Source organism: Castor canadensis, chromosome X, assembly GCF_047511655.1.
Source record: "Castor canadensis chromosome X, mCasCan1.hap1v2, whole genome shotgun sequence".
Classification (NCBI taxonomy): Eukaryota; Metazoa; Chordata; class Mammalia; order Rodentia; family Castoridae; genus Castor; species Castor canadensis.
In genome coordinates, this window is record NC_133405.1 from 102,743,058 (window position 1) to 102,759,225 (window position 16,168).

Sequence of the window (16,168 nt, forward strand, 5' to 3'; positions counted from 1 at the left end):
TGCTATACAAAAGGGCTTGGAGCATAGCTCAAGTAGTAGAGCACAAGCACAAGGCTCTAGGTTCAATTCCCAGTACTGAAAAAAAAAAAAAAAGGATCCCACTGTGGCCAAGCAGGTCACAATGCCAAACTCTTTGTCATTGTGGAAGGGAACTGTGCATGGGCATAAATACAAGGAAACATTGGAGGCCACTAATGTGACAGTTATCACCAAGAAGTGACTCTGGCTCCTGAAGAGCAGAAGAGGTCAGCTCCAAAGTAAAACAGTGCAGAAAGGAATCTAGAAATCCAAACTTGTTAAGATCATCATTACTTCAATTTTATGAGGGCAAAGGCAGGTTTTACTCAGGAAATTGTTGCTGACGGATGCTGGTGGCTCACACCTATAATCTGGCTGAGAATGGAAGGATTGCTGTTAGAGGGCAGCCCAGGCAAATAGTTCTAAGACCCCATCTTCAAAATAACCAGGCCAAAATAGACTGGAGGTATGGCTCAAGTGGTAGGACGCCTGCTTTTGCAAGCTCGAAGCCCTGAGTTCAAACCCCAGTGCCACAAAAGAAAAGAAAAGAAAAAAAAAAAGGATTGTTGCTGTGACCTTGGCAATACTGCTTCTATACTCCAAGAGGGTTACTTTTTTTGTTGTTTATTTATTCATATGTACATACATTGTTTGGGCCACCTCTCCCCCTGCTCCCCACCCCTCTCTTTCTCCCTCACCCCCCTTGCTTCCAAGCAGAACTTGTTCTGCTCTCTTCTCCAATTTTGTTGAAGAGAAGACATAAGCAATAATAAGAAAGACATAGTGCTTTTGCTAGTTTGAGATAAAGATAGCTATACAGAGAGATTCCTAGCATTGCTTCCATGCATCTGTGTATTACAACCCGAATTGGTTCATCTCTAACAGACCTCTTCACTACTTCCCAGTCATCTTCCCATAGTGGCCTCTGTCGTTTTAAGGTTACTGTGTTAGCTCCTCTACAGTGGGTATATCAAACAAACACTTTCAAGTTTCGGGTTTCCTGCCTTTCCCTATTCCTCCTGTACGCGTTCTCCCCTTAGTGTGTGACCCATGTCCAATAATATTACTGCAGTTATTTTAGGTCTAAAGTCCGCATATGAGGGACAATATATGGTTTTTGGCCTTCCGAGCCTGGCTAACTTCGCTTAAGATGATGTTCTCCAGTTTCATCCAATTGCTTGTGAATGACAAGATTTCATTCTTCTTTGTGGCTGAGTAAAATTCCATTGTGTATAAATAACACATTTTCTTAATCCATTCATCAGTAGTGGGGCATCTTGGCTGTTTCCATAACTTGGCTATTGTGAATAGCGCTGTAATAAACATGGATGTACAGGTGCCTCTGGAGTAACATGTGTCACATTCCTTCGGGTGTATCCCCAGGAGTGGTTTTGCTGGATCATATGACAGATCTATGTTTAGTTTTTAAGAAACCTCCATATTGTTTACCAAAGTGGTTGCACTAGCTTGCATTCCCACCAGCAGTGTATGAGGGTTCCTTTTTCCCATGCATCCTCACCAACACCTGTTGTTGGTGGTGTTTTTATTGATGGCTATTCTAACAGGAGTGAGGTGGAATCTTAGTGTGGTTTTGATTTGCATTTCCTTTATGGCCAGGGATGGTGAGCATTTTTTCACGTATTTTTTGGCCATTTGGATTTCTTCCTTTGAAAAAGTTCTGTTTAGTTCAGATTTTGGGGGAGTTTAGTTTTTTGAGCTCCCTGTATATTCTGGTTATCAGTCCTTTGTCTGGTGTATAGCTGGCAAATATTTTCTCTCACTCTGTAGGTGGTCTCTTCAGTTTAGAGACCATTTCTCTTGTTGTGCAGAAGCCTTTTAATTTTATATAGTCCCATTTGTCCATCCTTTCTCTTAGTTGCTGGGTTGCTGGAGTTCTACTGAGAAATTCTTTGCCTATACAAGGTTTGTTGCTGTGAGCCTGGGCAGTGCCGCTTCTATACGCCAAGAGGGTTTCTTTAGCAGAGAGTAATAATGCAATTCTCCAACCAAGAGAGTTGAGATTAGAGGTGTCGAGCAAGGGGTTTGCTCCTTAAGTTTGAGGAAAGGGAAAGAGGTGTGGGGAATGAGGAGGAGTGGCCAGGAGTAAGAGGATAAGGCTCAAGGTCATTGGGCACAGATTGAGAGATTAGCACGGAACTAGCTCCCAGCCCTTCACTTCTAGCCCTGGAACTACAAAAAACAAAGCTTACTGAAATCAGAGGTATGCTAGATCTGACAAAATCAGAGCCATTGGGTAAGTAGGAAGCGTTCCGCTCAGAAGTACTTTGTAATCCTAAAGATCATGAACGAGGGGGTGAGGGGATCTTCAGAACATAGCCCCTCATTTATGATGTAAGGTCTCTCTGCCTCTTTTCTCCCAACCAGGTTAAGGCTGGTGACCATGGGTGTTCTTAAATTTCTCTTGGCCTTGAAGGGAACTCAGAGGGAAGATGTGGCTTGCCAGACTCATACTACTGACAACACTGCAGTCACAAAGGGGGTCTTAGATGAGCACATAGATAATCCCAGTGTGTATTGCTGGAAAAGCATCCTGTCTGTTTGGGGAAGGTGTACCCTGGGGTTCACTTGGGGGGCTCTGGGTCACTCCCCTTCTGTCTTAACATGGCCAAGAAGGCCTGTACTTTCTTTTTGTGCCGGAATAGCAGATGGAGAGGAGAGTGTGGACACATAAGTCACGGTGATGAAAGATGCAGACTGAATATTTTCAGGTGAGTATCAGATTTTAAGCATCCAAATGAAAGTTAAATCAAAATAATCCTTTTCAGGTGCTGCCTTCTAGGCTAGTTTATGAACCACAGAAGGAAATTGGTCTTTTTACTTCATGTTTACAAAAGCTAAGACTAAAAACAGGATTACCAACTTTGATCACTGACCTTTCTTATCTGAATGACTCTTAACTCTCCCATTACTCAAATCTACCTGCAATGAAAAAAAAAATGGCCACGATCTAGGGATGTGGCTTAGTGGTAGAGCACTTGCCTAGCATGCATGAGACCCTGGCTTCCATCCTGAGCACTGCAGAAAAAAGTCATAATTTTAGGCTGGGGTGAAGTTGAGGGAGTTCAAAAACCATGCTACAGGTACCAAAAACAACGTTGAGAAAGAATGTGAAAAATCAATTTGAAAAATAGTTTGAATGAAGGCAGCATTGTTGGAATAGTTAGAGCCTTATAAATTGTCTAATTCAATATGGATGGCACACATTTATCTTTCAAGTTCTAGTAGGTTTGTCTAAATATGTCTTTTACTTCAAGCATCTTAATAAATGGGTAAAATATCTGTGTTGATCAGCCTCTAAAATGTCCCACATTGGTCTCTGACTTCTAGTAATCACTTCCTTCAATGGGACAGGACTTACTGGTTTGCCTTTAAAAAACAGAATATAGCAATGGTATCACTTCTGAGATTAGGTTACAAAAAGACTGATTCCTTGTTTACTTGTGATCTCTTATACACTCTTTCTTTTAGAGTCTTTGCCATTGGAAAGCAAGCTACTTTGCTATAAGCTGCACTCTGAAGAGGCCTACTTGGGAAAGAACTAAACAGAGGCCCCCAGTTAACAGCTAATGATTACTGAAAATGCTTAATCCAATAACCTTTGAGGACCTAAATTCTGTCAACAACCATGTGAGTTTGGAAGCAGACCTTCAGTTGAGTCTTCAGATGAAACCACTGCCCTGGCCAACACCTTAATTGCAGTCTTATGAGACACCCTAAGTCAGAGGGTTTAGCTAAAACCACACCCAGATTTCTGACCCCCCCCAAAGTGGGCGATAATAAGTGCTGTTGTTTTAAGCCACTAAATTTTGGGGAAATTTGTTATACAGTTGAAGACAATTTACTAAAATCACTAGTATGATGAGATCAAGGAAGGAGACATTTTGTTTCTACTATTTTCTGTCTGTGAAGAACATTATTCCAATGTATCTATCTATATAAAATTTAAAATAAGATTTTTATATAGTTAAAGGTTCTAAAATGTAGATGAATAAATTGAAGGAACTAACTAATGAATAGGAATAATTCTTCCAGGACAGTTTGGGTAAAGCATAGTATCATGGTCATCCAGAATGCTTATTGTTAGTATCATAGAATGTGAAAATTCATTTTTGGAGCAAACTCTGGTTTTGATTGCATATTACCCTTTTTTACATCTCCATTTCCGCTTGAAAGGGAAAATTGTTTTTTACTTTATCTTCTAACATTTAAAAAAATCAGTTTTCATCAACAGAATATACTGGAATGGCTTCCAGAGAGGATATTAATTAAAGCAATCACATAAACAGAATCACATCTCTGTACAAGTCCTGTTTTGTGCTTGAACTCCTTTCATATCCTTTGGAGACAGCCTCTTTTCCAGGAGTAGCTCTAAGCCTGCATCACTCTTGAGAGATGACTAGGTTGGCCCATGGCCAGTAGCTTGTTTGTGAGACCCTGTCTCCCCCTCTCTGGCCAGCAAGCTCATCTGATTGAAGCTGTCTGGCCTGACAGTAAGGCAGTTGGATGAAGTCATAGCTGCCATTCAGCCTGGAAACAGCCCATGATGGTTTCTCACAGTCATGATGAGTGACTGTGCATGGGGAGGGAGGTCTCTCCATCTGAAAGAGATGTCTTTCTTGGGTTGAAACATAGAAGAAAGGTTGGAGTCGAGCTGCTTCTTCCCTCCCACCCTTTCTTTCACTAATGGCTCATTAAATGAACTGAATTATTAATGACAGAGTGATTTCCCTGCAGGTCTCAGAGTTGCCAAAAACACCCAATTTATAAACCCAAACCAAGTAAGCTTATGTTATGGGTATATGTGTTGGCAGATTATAAGTAAAAAAAAAAAATAATAAACATGAGATTCCCCTTTACAATCCACAGCTAGAGTTCAGATTGTGTCAACATTTCCATTACAACCCATAATTCTAAGGGCCAAAATGTGAATAAGGAAGCAAATACCCCGCAGGGGTCTGGCCATCTTTGAGAAGGCTAGCTTGGTGATTTTCCTGACAGACTTGGATGTGCATCATCATGCAAATAAGAATGAAGATCAAGTTTCAAGAGGACTCAATGTATTTTGAGTGAGAGATGAAATTCCTGATTTCTGTTGATGTAAGTCTGGTCATTTATATTTCTGGCAGTCAACAACTCTGCCAGACTTTCTGGACCTGCCACTGTGGGAAACTTCCACTGCTTTCTATTGGATCTATTATATGAAAACTTTTGAGAATTGCTGAGAAATCTGTCTTATTGGAGGATCTATAGACCAGTGTGAATCATTTGGAGTTGCATCAGGGTGAATAAAATGTCTCTGGGGACCTAAAGATAGCTCTCTTGCTGTCCTGAGGTAGATGAATGTGGACCTTCCATGAATGCCCTTCTGACTTAGGGCACTAATGCCAATTCAGTTTTGTCTTGGGGTGGCTGGCCAATAGCATGGTGCCTCTTCCCTGACAGCCAGTAGCCCCTTGTCAAAGAACTAGGTCTCTACTTGGCCAGTAAAGTTCACTGATGATATGTGGGTTTACTGCCATATATGAAGGTGAGAAGGGAGTCAATCAGAGTTGGAGGGTGTTGAGATCATAGGCTGGGCCTAGTGGCCATGAGATAGTAGACTGGTTTTATGTTCTTCATTCTAACTTCTTCTTGTAATGGACTTACATATCCACACTCTTTGCCATGTGACTTTGCCTCTCAGAAGAGGAAGCAGCTTCTATACTACTGACTTTGGTCTTGACCATGTGATTTGCTTTGGCTAGGAGAATGTATGTAGAAATAAAAAAATGTCCATTCCCAGTTGAGCCCTTAAAAAGTATTGTGTATTCCCTTTCTTTTCACTCCTTTCTTTTTTACTTTCACCATTTCCCTTGAGAAGAATGGCTATATTACTATGGCTGCTGATATCAGAATGAAGAGAAATGTGGTGTAAACTTGAACTCAAGTTCAAGCTTGGAACTGAGCCCAACTGACCCACAGCTAATTCTCAGACCCCTGAGCTCAAAATAACTGCTAATTGTTATAAGCCACAAAGTTTTGGAATTGTTTATTATACAGAATTGTTTTTTCCTTTCTCTTTTTTTGTTCAGTGCTGGGGTTTGAACCCAGGGCCTCATGCATACCAGGCAAATGCTCTACCACTGAGCTACATTCCCAGCCTCCAAGCCCCTATCATGCAGAATCTTGCATGACATCAGTTATGCATAATTATGCAGTGTTTTATTTCAGTAGATTCTTGACTACTATACCTGGGATGCTTCATCTTCCCACATTCAAATAATAGGGTTTTCATGCTAGCTGAAAAGAACATTAGTTATTATCTACCTCTATCCCCTATGAGAGCACCAAAGCCCTGGCAGTGAGGTGACAAGCCCTTGGCAATGAAGTGACAAGCCCTTGGCAGTGGGGTGACAAACCCCTGAGGTACAAGTGTTCAGTGTTAGAGTCAGGGCCTGACTCCAGATTCCTAAATTCCCACATCATGATAAAAAACAAAATCCTTATTTTCACTTAGAAAAAACATCGTTTCCAATCAGCAATCATGTGTGATTCCCACAGCAATCTGTGGAAACATTGGATGTACAGTGCAGTAAAACCTAGCTAAGATCATGTATGGACAGATCAAGCAAAGGCCACATAATGATTGTGTTGTACTTTCAGAATTCCTCCCAGGGTATGCTCTCATCACCCTAGACACAATATATATTTTTAAACACGAAGCAGGTGTCTAGTTCCTGAATTCCAATGCAGGACGAGCGAGACAGGAAAAAAACATTCTATTAAAGATTAAATGTTGATCTGGTCTATCCCATAGTCACCACTTTTACAGCCTCAGTTACAAAAATAACTATTAACTCTTCATTTTTCTTTTAATGCAGACCTCCATAAGAAGTTTTAAAGACTACTATTGTAACTTTCCTAAGGATCTTCTAGAGTGGGTAGTTTGATGAAATAAACACGGCCTTACCTACCTGGAGGTGGCATGAAGACCCAGATGATCTTTTGCAGTTCTTTATTGCAGTGTCATTAAAAAAGCATCTGGTACAATTAGCTAACTTTATGCTTCTTCAGACAAAATTCCTAAGATTGCTTAAATACCATTTCTTTGCCATAAACCTATTACCCTATAGGTTTTCACTGCTCAATTTTTTCCAACAGAGTATGAAAGATTTGGGGAAAATTGTTCCAAAGGCCACTCACATCCTAATTATTAAGCTAGCTGAAGCTACTCTTCACAAGGACCTCAGCCAATGAAGGGCTGCACCAGCTCAGGCCATAGTCACCTGGAGGGGGCATGAGGTGGGAAACTGAGTCCCTTTTTCTTGACTCCCTGTCCCACAGTTTCTCTTCACCTGCCGACGGAGCAGTCAATGAGGGAACTTGATGGAGTAAATTACAAATTACAAAAATATTACTAGTCTTCCCTCCTCCCCCAAACTCCACACTGATCTTGTGAGTGGATAATTCCCGACATTTTCCTGTATGCGCTGCTTTCTAGGTATTCTTCAGAGACCCTGAAAAATCCAGGCATTCTATTAAATAGATACATCAGTCAGAGTTCTAACAGGAAACAGTTGACACACTCAGGAAAGGATAATTTGAGGAGGACTTATTTACAAAGTTGGCATAGGGGACTGCCAAGGATAGAGCAATAACCTGTAACTCATAACAACCAAGTCGTTCTCACTCCTGGGCCTGAAGTTGCTGAAGGAAGGGAATGGCTCCTGGAAGTGGGAAGCAGCTAGCGAGACTCTGAGTTGCCACTGAGTCAGATACCTGGAAAAGATGGTTGAGGGATGTCTCCAGCCTGAAACAAAACTGCAAAGAGGGAGTTTTGATAGCATAGATGCTCCCCCCATCCACACACACACTCTCTTCTGTCTCTCTGATCTCTTGAAGCTGCTCTCCATGGGTCAAACACAACTGGAAGCAAGAAGTCATAGGAGCCCTGATGATTTAGTCCATACCCACAGTGTCCTGGTAGAGAACAGGGAAGAGAAGGGTGGAAAGCCAAGCTGAGGGGACAAAGCACAGTTATCTGGCCAGTGCATCCACTGATGCATCCTGACCACCTGCAGCTCTCTGGAGACACTGCATACACAAAACATTTGTGAACCACTCAAGTATCACTCTTAATCAATAATCTCCCCACTTCTCCCTAGATATTTCTTTTACCGTTGGGGTGTGTATAAACATTATGTGTGTTAAGTGGTAAAAGATGGCTGTCCCTGCCAGGACCACACTGTAGTTCTCTAACTGATGGGCATATCAGGGAACTGTGTCCATGTCTTAGATGTACTAAGATGTCACTGACACTACTTGGGATGCATGCTTGTGTCACTGAGCCTGTAGTAGCCCTGTGAACATTTGCGTAAGATTCCTTAATTTTAGATTTTTCTTCTATATCTAGAAGTCAATATTTCCTCTAGATTACAGAAGAGAAACACATTTAGATGTCTCACCTATCACTTTCAATGAAAGTCCAATAAATGTGGTGGAAGAAACTTCCAATTGTGCTTCAAGAATATCAGGGAAACAAGAGTTCCCCTTCTTTGGGGAGACAAAGATGAATAAGGCAGACATCTAACTTTGCTCCTCTTCACCCCTGAACTATGATAATGCAACAATATCTGTGAATGGCGCCCAGAACACCCAACAGCTAATGGGCAAACACTGTTGAATTCATCATATACAGGGATAAATACACTAGCACAGGGGACTGTCTCTTCTCCTTGATGCAGAAGTTCAATATTGCTAGGTGGTGGCACCAGTGGCACGAATCAAATACTGTATTCAAAATTGGAGTTTGGATAGGGTTAAACTGGTTGAAGATAGAAATGTGAAAATACCACCCTGCACATACAAAAAGTCTCTCTCCGCAACATTCTTAGGGATGTCAGATGTCATGTAGGAGGTGATTATTACCCTTGGATGGGCAGATTCAGAATATCAACTACAAATCAATAATGTGTTAATTGTCATTTGTTCTTTAGGCATGTATTGAGTATCTTTGTCCCCAGCACTGTGCTATTTAGCAATGGAAAATGTCAAAGAAGGAGACTTTGTTTGCCCTAAGGAGACAAGGGAGAAGTTGGTGGCCAGGAAATGTGCTCTTTAAACAGCCTGAGGACAGGGAAGCATGTGCGAATGAACTAAACCATGCAAAGCTGCTGGGAACAGTGATCTTGGTGAACATTTGGTGGGTGCGGGATAAAGAGCAGTTGTGGGGAAATGTGTATGTGTGGCTTTGTATGTGTTGTGTAAAGAACAGGAGCTAATAGAAGATCCCAAGAGCCACTATTCTCCTTCAGCATTTCCTTATACTTGTTTCAAAAAGGTCTGTTAGTCCCATGCTCCTTCATGCAAAAGGAAATTAAGTGTAACAGGAAGACTAAGGACTTGTTTTTCTTTTTTAACGTTCCGGATGGCCATATTCTTTCCTTCATGTGAGGCAAAGGAACATTTCTCAACCCTTCCCTCTGTGCCAACCATGAAGTCCTAAATCTGCTTTTCCTCTGAATGCGATTTTAAAGGAGAGTGTATGGAAATGTGACTCAGAGGGTTTATCGCTGATGTGCCAGGCTGGGGGGCTACCCAGTTCACAGACCTCCAACTTTTTGTGTACTCTAATACCTTGCTGATCGGGCCCTGAAACAAGTGTGAAAGTAGTTGTTTAATTTGAAAAATAGATGTAAATGACAACGCTGTTGTATAGATAGGAAGCTGAAAATAGATGACTAATGTGTGTATGTGTTGCTCTAATACATGTAACATTTTAAATAAAAATTAACATTTAAAGAAAAATATCGTTGCTTTTTACATATGACATTGATGAATCCTGGCTCTTTCCTTTTACTTGAGTTAGACGGAGAATTTGAAACTGGGTTATAGAATGACCTTCAGCAAATGAACAACTCAGGGTAGTACAACTAGACCCATGAGCAGAGCGTTTTACTACACATAGGGATCTTTCTGTTGTTCAGTGATCACTCTCCTCTGATATCAAAACTCTCAAGATCACAGAATACCTTTATTGGCAATGAGGGAGGAAAAGTATTCAGTTTCTCAAAGGATTGTTAAATCCATAATATAAAGACAAACAAAATGGTGGGTATGTACTTGTGTATTATTTGTAATATTTGTGTTATTACAGCCCACTTGCAGTTGCAAATAGACATACCCAACATATTACTATGTACTAGGTGGCTTAGACTACAGACATTTATTTCTCACAGCTCTGAAGGCCAGAAATTTCAGTCCTGGTGAGGGCCCTCTCTTGGTTATAGACAGCCGTCTTCTTTTTGAATCCTCACATGGTGGAAAGCAAGCTGTCTGGGGTTTCTTTTATAAGGGCACTAATCTCATTCATGAGGACTCCACTCTCATGACCTAATCACCTCCCAAAGGTCCCACTTCCTAATACCATTGTACTGGGGCTTCAACATATGAATTTGGGGGGTAAGACATAAACATTCAATCCATAGCAGATGGGAAATAAAAGGAAAGAAACACAAAACTAAGTTACTCTGCTTAACAACACCTTGTGAATTACAAAAATAATCCCTAGAAACTTGATGGATTTCACTGATTAGACTTTCTTAAATTATTGGGACAGAGTTTCTGAAGTTAAGACAACAAATGAGTGCCTTGGGTGATCCAGCACTGGCATGTGGACAAAGCTAGTGGTAGGTATGCATTTATAAACATAGAATCAGACAGGAAGCAGATAACAGATTTTCTTCATTCAGAGGAGCACATTCCTAGGAGGAATTAGGGCAACACATCCCATATGCACCTCAGACAAACAACTATGACAATTAAGACTGAACTGGGCTGAAATGCTTTCTGTGAGGAATCAATGCCCATAATTTACCAATCTGAGGTCAAAGCTAGAAACCATAATCATTCCAACACATGCCTCAGTTAGTTCCTTGTCCACAAGAATTAGGGGTAATAAGATGGCCGGATGTTATACAAGCAAGATTTCAAATACTCACATTCTTCTGAACTTTAGTTTTAGAAAGGTTGTTCCTGTCCTCTGTTCATTCTAGAAAAACGAATCCCTAATAATTATCTGATGTGGTTCAACCAAGCATCCAGGACTGTTGATAGAGCTAAGACAAATGCATTTATACTAGAAACTGTTGAATGATAATATTTAGTTTATAGACTACTTCAGTGTTTCCATTTCTACTTTATTATTTTGAAGTGAACATTTAGATCAGGAATTTTCCATGATTATGTGAACTCCTATGAGGTTTTTCTCTCATATACTTGAAGCTCTTGGCAGAAGGTATTTTGAAAACTAGATTCTGGGGGGCTATTCAAGAGATAAGCTTGAGGTACTAGCATGGAAAGGTTCTGAAAACTGCTTCATGCTATGGTGTTAGGCCTCAGATTTCCATATTTTCCAACTCCATGTTATTCAGAAAAGTAGAGGAAGCTTGAGCTGCGGTTTACCAGAAGGTGGCCTTCCTATGGGCAGGTCCCCTGCCACATCTCCTGAAGTTGGGTCATGGGCTGTACAGAGCCAGCGTCCGCCTACTCATTCTTTTGGAAATTTTGGAATTATTTGTAACCAAGTAACATGCTTTTCTTGGATAAGGAATCAACTAATTGCTTATTTTCCTTGCTGCTTTGCAAATCTGACTAATGTTGACTCAGGTAGAATATTATGAGGTTATTTATGCTGTGGGTGATAATTACTTGCACATACATTTAGAGTTAGAGTGAAATTTTAACAAATTCATACAATTCAATTATCTAGCCCTGGGTAATGATTTCTCTCCCTTCTTTAAAAAAATGTTATTAATCGTTCTTAGCTTACTGTTAAATAAAGTGTGGAAAGCAGAGACAAGGGGAATTTACATTTCTTTGAATATGAATCTGTGATGGCTTGAGTCTTGCCTCTGCAATAATTCCTGTTGAAACAGCACCAGGTTTTGTGGCAAGGTAATAAAGATTGAGTGTCATCAATTCACAAAGTTCAATCATCCTTGCTGCTTGCTTTAACTACATACAGTGAAATTTTAAAATCCAGTAGTTCTTTATTTAAAAAAATCTAAAATTTCTAGGAGAAAATTGTCTACAATTGGTGGGTGAATTAGTAATTTTTTGGTAGTAACTGCTAGATACCATTGAACATGCTATAAACTACCTTCAGCAAAGATACACACTTTAATCATGTCTTTTAAAATGTTAGTACTAAGTAATTGACTTCTTTGGGTAATAGCAAGTTAGATTTCCCCACCCAAAATTTTGGCTTGTATCTCAAAATACTTTAAAACTGAGTTTTACCACCAGTCATAGTTTCCACAAGAAACTACCTCTGTGGTAAAATAACTTACAACACACACAATTTTTGTATTGCACTACACATCAATAGTGATATTAGCATTTTCCCCCCAAAAAAGAAAACCTGAAATAGTATTTCCTTGGGAAAATTACCTGGGAATGTGTGTGAACGATCAAATCTGTAGTATTTTTAAATTTCATGAAACCTGCATTCATACACATTAGCCAGAAACCTGAAGGTATTTAAAGTTAATGTTGTGCCAGATTTGCTCAGTGAAAAATGAAAAGAAAAATGTAACTGGCATAAAAAGTATGGTGTGTGTCTGTGTGTGTGTTGGGGAGTTGGTTATAGGGAAACAATTTTAGTGGGAAGGAAAAAGACCTCACAGTTGTTAGCACTCTTCCTGACCATGGCCAACCTCATATTTTCCAAGATGGCCACAATGGTATCTCCTATCTCACACACTCTTCCTACATATGTTTTGCCACTTATCCCATCATGAGTTAGGGAATGCTGGATGGGAGGGTCAGAAAATAATACACCAAAGTATGGCACTTTGGCTTGATGAAGACTCCATGCTTTTAAGAAGCCCAAATTAGCCCATATGAAGGGACTACATGGAATGAGGCCTTGTGCTAGGTGCTGGCTGCTCCAGTTTCCCACTGTTCCAGCTCTAGTTACTGTCTGACAAAAATTGCACCCGAGATTTCACACCAGAACTACCCAGCACAGCCCTTCCCAAATTCCTGACTTGCTGAAACAGGTGAAATAATAAAATGATTGCTATTGTTTTAAGTCAAAGTTTTGGGGTGATTTTCTGTGTTGCAATAGTAACTTGCACACTGGTCAGGGTGAGGCACCTGAATGGAATGGGGATGGAGGTGAGGGTGAGGGAGTTTCATCTCTCTGTCTTCCCTATTTTCACCATATTTCCTCAGGGTGCTTCAGCCTCCACAAGAGGAAGTCTGCCCCTTTATTACTCAACTCTGGCCTCCTTAAAATAAAGGCCCTGCCCTACTCTGGCTGGGAGCCTGTACTCCTAGGCATAAAACCAAAGTGACTGTATTAGTTAGTTTTCTCATTGCTGTGATCAAATAGCTGACAAAAACAACTTAAGGGAGGAAGGGTTTATTTGGACTCATGGTTTCAGAGGTTCAGCCCATCATGGCGGGCAGGGCATGCTGGGCAGAGCAGAGTAGTTCACATCATAGTGGACAGGAAGCAGAGAAAGGGAATACAGGAAGGGCCAGAGCAAGATATAGCTACCACATGCTCCAGTGACCCAGTTCCTCCAACTAGATCCTACCTCCTGCTTTTTACCATCTCCCAATAATGCCATCATATGATGACGAATCCATCAAGGGATTAATCCATTCTAGTTGTCTCTGGAAATGCCCTCTCAGACATACCCAATAGTGTGCTTTACTAATATTCTGGGGGATTCTCAATCCTGTCAAGTTGACAATCGAGAATAACCATCACAGTGCCAGTTTCTCTGTAATCTTCCATGAGCCCTCAAGTTGCAAACTAAGTAAGAGAAAGAGTTAAAGACCATATGCTTTGTCCAGCAGCAGGGGCCCCTCTACACCATGTGCTGGGGGAAGGAGCAGCCCCTGCCTTCAAGAGGCTCACGTTTCTAATAAGAGAACTAGACATGAAAAATGACAGTTGCCTTGAAGGGAAGTCTAGATTGTAGTACATGTGAAGGACTGTGAAGACACAGAAGAGTTGGATAAAAGACAGCTGACTATATTCCACCTTGGCCCAAGTAGGTAGCCACAATTCTCTCTTCTTTCCTCCCCCTTCTCCTCCTCCTTCTCATTCTCCTTTTTTAACTCCTCCAAACACTAATTAAATTGCATGATCTCAAATATGGAGATCCTCTTTAGAATCTCCAATAAATGTCCAAAATCTAATATAGAGTCTATGCCTAATTCTCAGTTAATTGGGGGGCAAATGAAGACTAATTATATTTAGTGCAACAAAATTTTCTTTCCTCAGTTGAGATCAACTCATTTCTGGAAACTTTGTTCATCTCCTCCCTCTGCACAGGCAGTCCTATTTCCTCGCACAGACAACAAATAGTTGTTAAACTGAATTAAACTGAAGTGTAGCTAGTTCATTTAGAGAGTTCGGTGATTCCGCAACCATAAAAGACAAGAATACCATCATGGAAACAAAGTTAGAGCTCCCCAATTTAGCTTGTATGAGAAGGAAAGGCAGCATAAATGATGAATGATGCTAGGGAGAGTGGGAGAGCATGTGTTTTGAAAATTAAAATATATTCCAAATTTCAGGGTAAGAAAGTTAAATACAAATCAGGCCTTTTTGTGCTAAACTTTGTTTGCACTGGGTAAAGTGCAACTTCCTGTTTTGAAGAAAAAGGTTTAGTAGGTTCAGAAGGTCTCCTGGGAACTCACTCATCTCCTACCAACATAACATTTGAACCATTTTAAATGTAAATTAGGGGAAATATGGATCAGATTTCATTTACAACAGAACTTAAATAACAGAAAGAAAAAAATAGATTTGGAAATTATTGCAGCCATTGGAGAGCTCCAGAGTCTGGTCAATTTCCACATCCGTTACCAGCAGGAGGTCTGCCAGGCCCAACAGCCAGCGTCATTCCTCTGTCAGGACAATGGGTATCAGTTTGGCTTCCTAGCATCACTGTAAACAAACACCCAGTTACAGCTCCTCTCTCTTAATTCAGAGATGGTCTATATGAGATAATGAAAGAATTCAAGAACAGAATCCTCAGAAAAAGAATTTGCTATCTAACACATCTAACAAATAACTGTTTTCTTGTGCAGTGTTCTCACACTTAAATATTCAGCAGAATTCCCTGGAGGGCTTATTAAAATACAGACAGCTGAGTCCCACCCCAAGAGTGTCTGATTCAGTAGGTGTAAGGTGGGGTCCGAGAATTAGCATCTCCAACACTTTCCCAGGTGACTCATGTTGCTGGCCTGAGGCCCACAGTGAAAACCACCGTCCTGATGGGCAGAAACCCTCTGGGGCCTTCTCTGAGGGGTAGAAAAGCTTCCTACTTTGTATTCATGTGCTCACTGATGGATTCGACAAACTGAGCACATAGCTCCTCTGTCTGTACTCATGTAATTTGGGTATGTTTGGTTTACAATGAATGGGCCAAGGTTTCTTAAAACAATTATTTTTGCATACACCAGATGAAAACACTTTCACCCATTGTTGTTTACACAATAGTATTCTCCCTAGCATATTCTCTCTTCAGAGAAAAAGTGCTGACATAAAGGTCAGCTTGAGCTCGATTTGATCGTCAAGAATGAATGTGAGTGGATTCCACGTCAATCAGACCTTACTGCATTTAATGCAGTTCCATTCATTTGAATGTGATTATGTTTACTAGTGCCAAATTCTACTAGTTGAATCATTTTCCCATCAATTCTTATTTACCTAGATGTTCTGTATTAAAATGCAACCCAGGGAATTGTTATGGTTTGAATATAAAATGTCCCCCACAGGTTCATGTATTGGGGGCTTGTTTGGGAAGTGATTGGATCCTGAGGACTGTGATCTAGTGAATGGATTAATTCCTTGATGGTTTCATAATATGATGACATTCATTGGAAGATGATGAAAAGTAGGAGGTGAGGCCTTGCTGGAGAAAGTAGGTCACTGAGCGTATGTTCTGGAAAAAATGTATCCTGTCCCTTCTCCCTCTGCTTCCTGGCTGTCATGAGGTGAGCTGACTGCCACATGCTCCCTCTGTCTCATCTCAGACCCAAAGCAATCGACCCAGCTGATCTTTGGACTAAAACCTCTGACCTTGGACAGAAACCTCTGAGGCCCAAATACATCTTTCCTACTTTA

The 16,168-nt window shown here is 40.7% G+C and overlaps 1 non-coding gene across 1 annotated transcript; it reads right to left on the minus strand.

The window, feature by feature from the left end:
* Nucleotides 1-6,103: 6,103 nt before the first annotated feature.
* Nucleotides 6,104-6,174, minus strand: Trnat-ggu (transfer RNA threonine (anticodon GGU)). The gene has a single exon. It is a non-coding gene; the product is annotated as a tRNA-Thr (tRNA).
* Between the last annotated feature and the right edge of the window lie 9,994 nt (nt 6,175-16,168).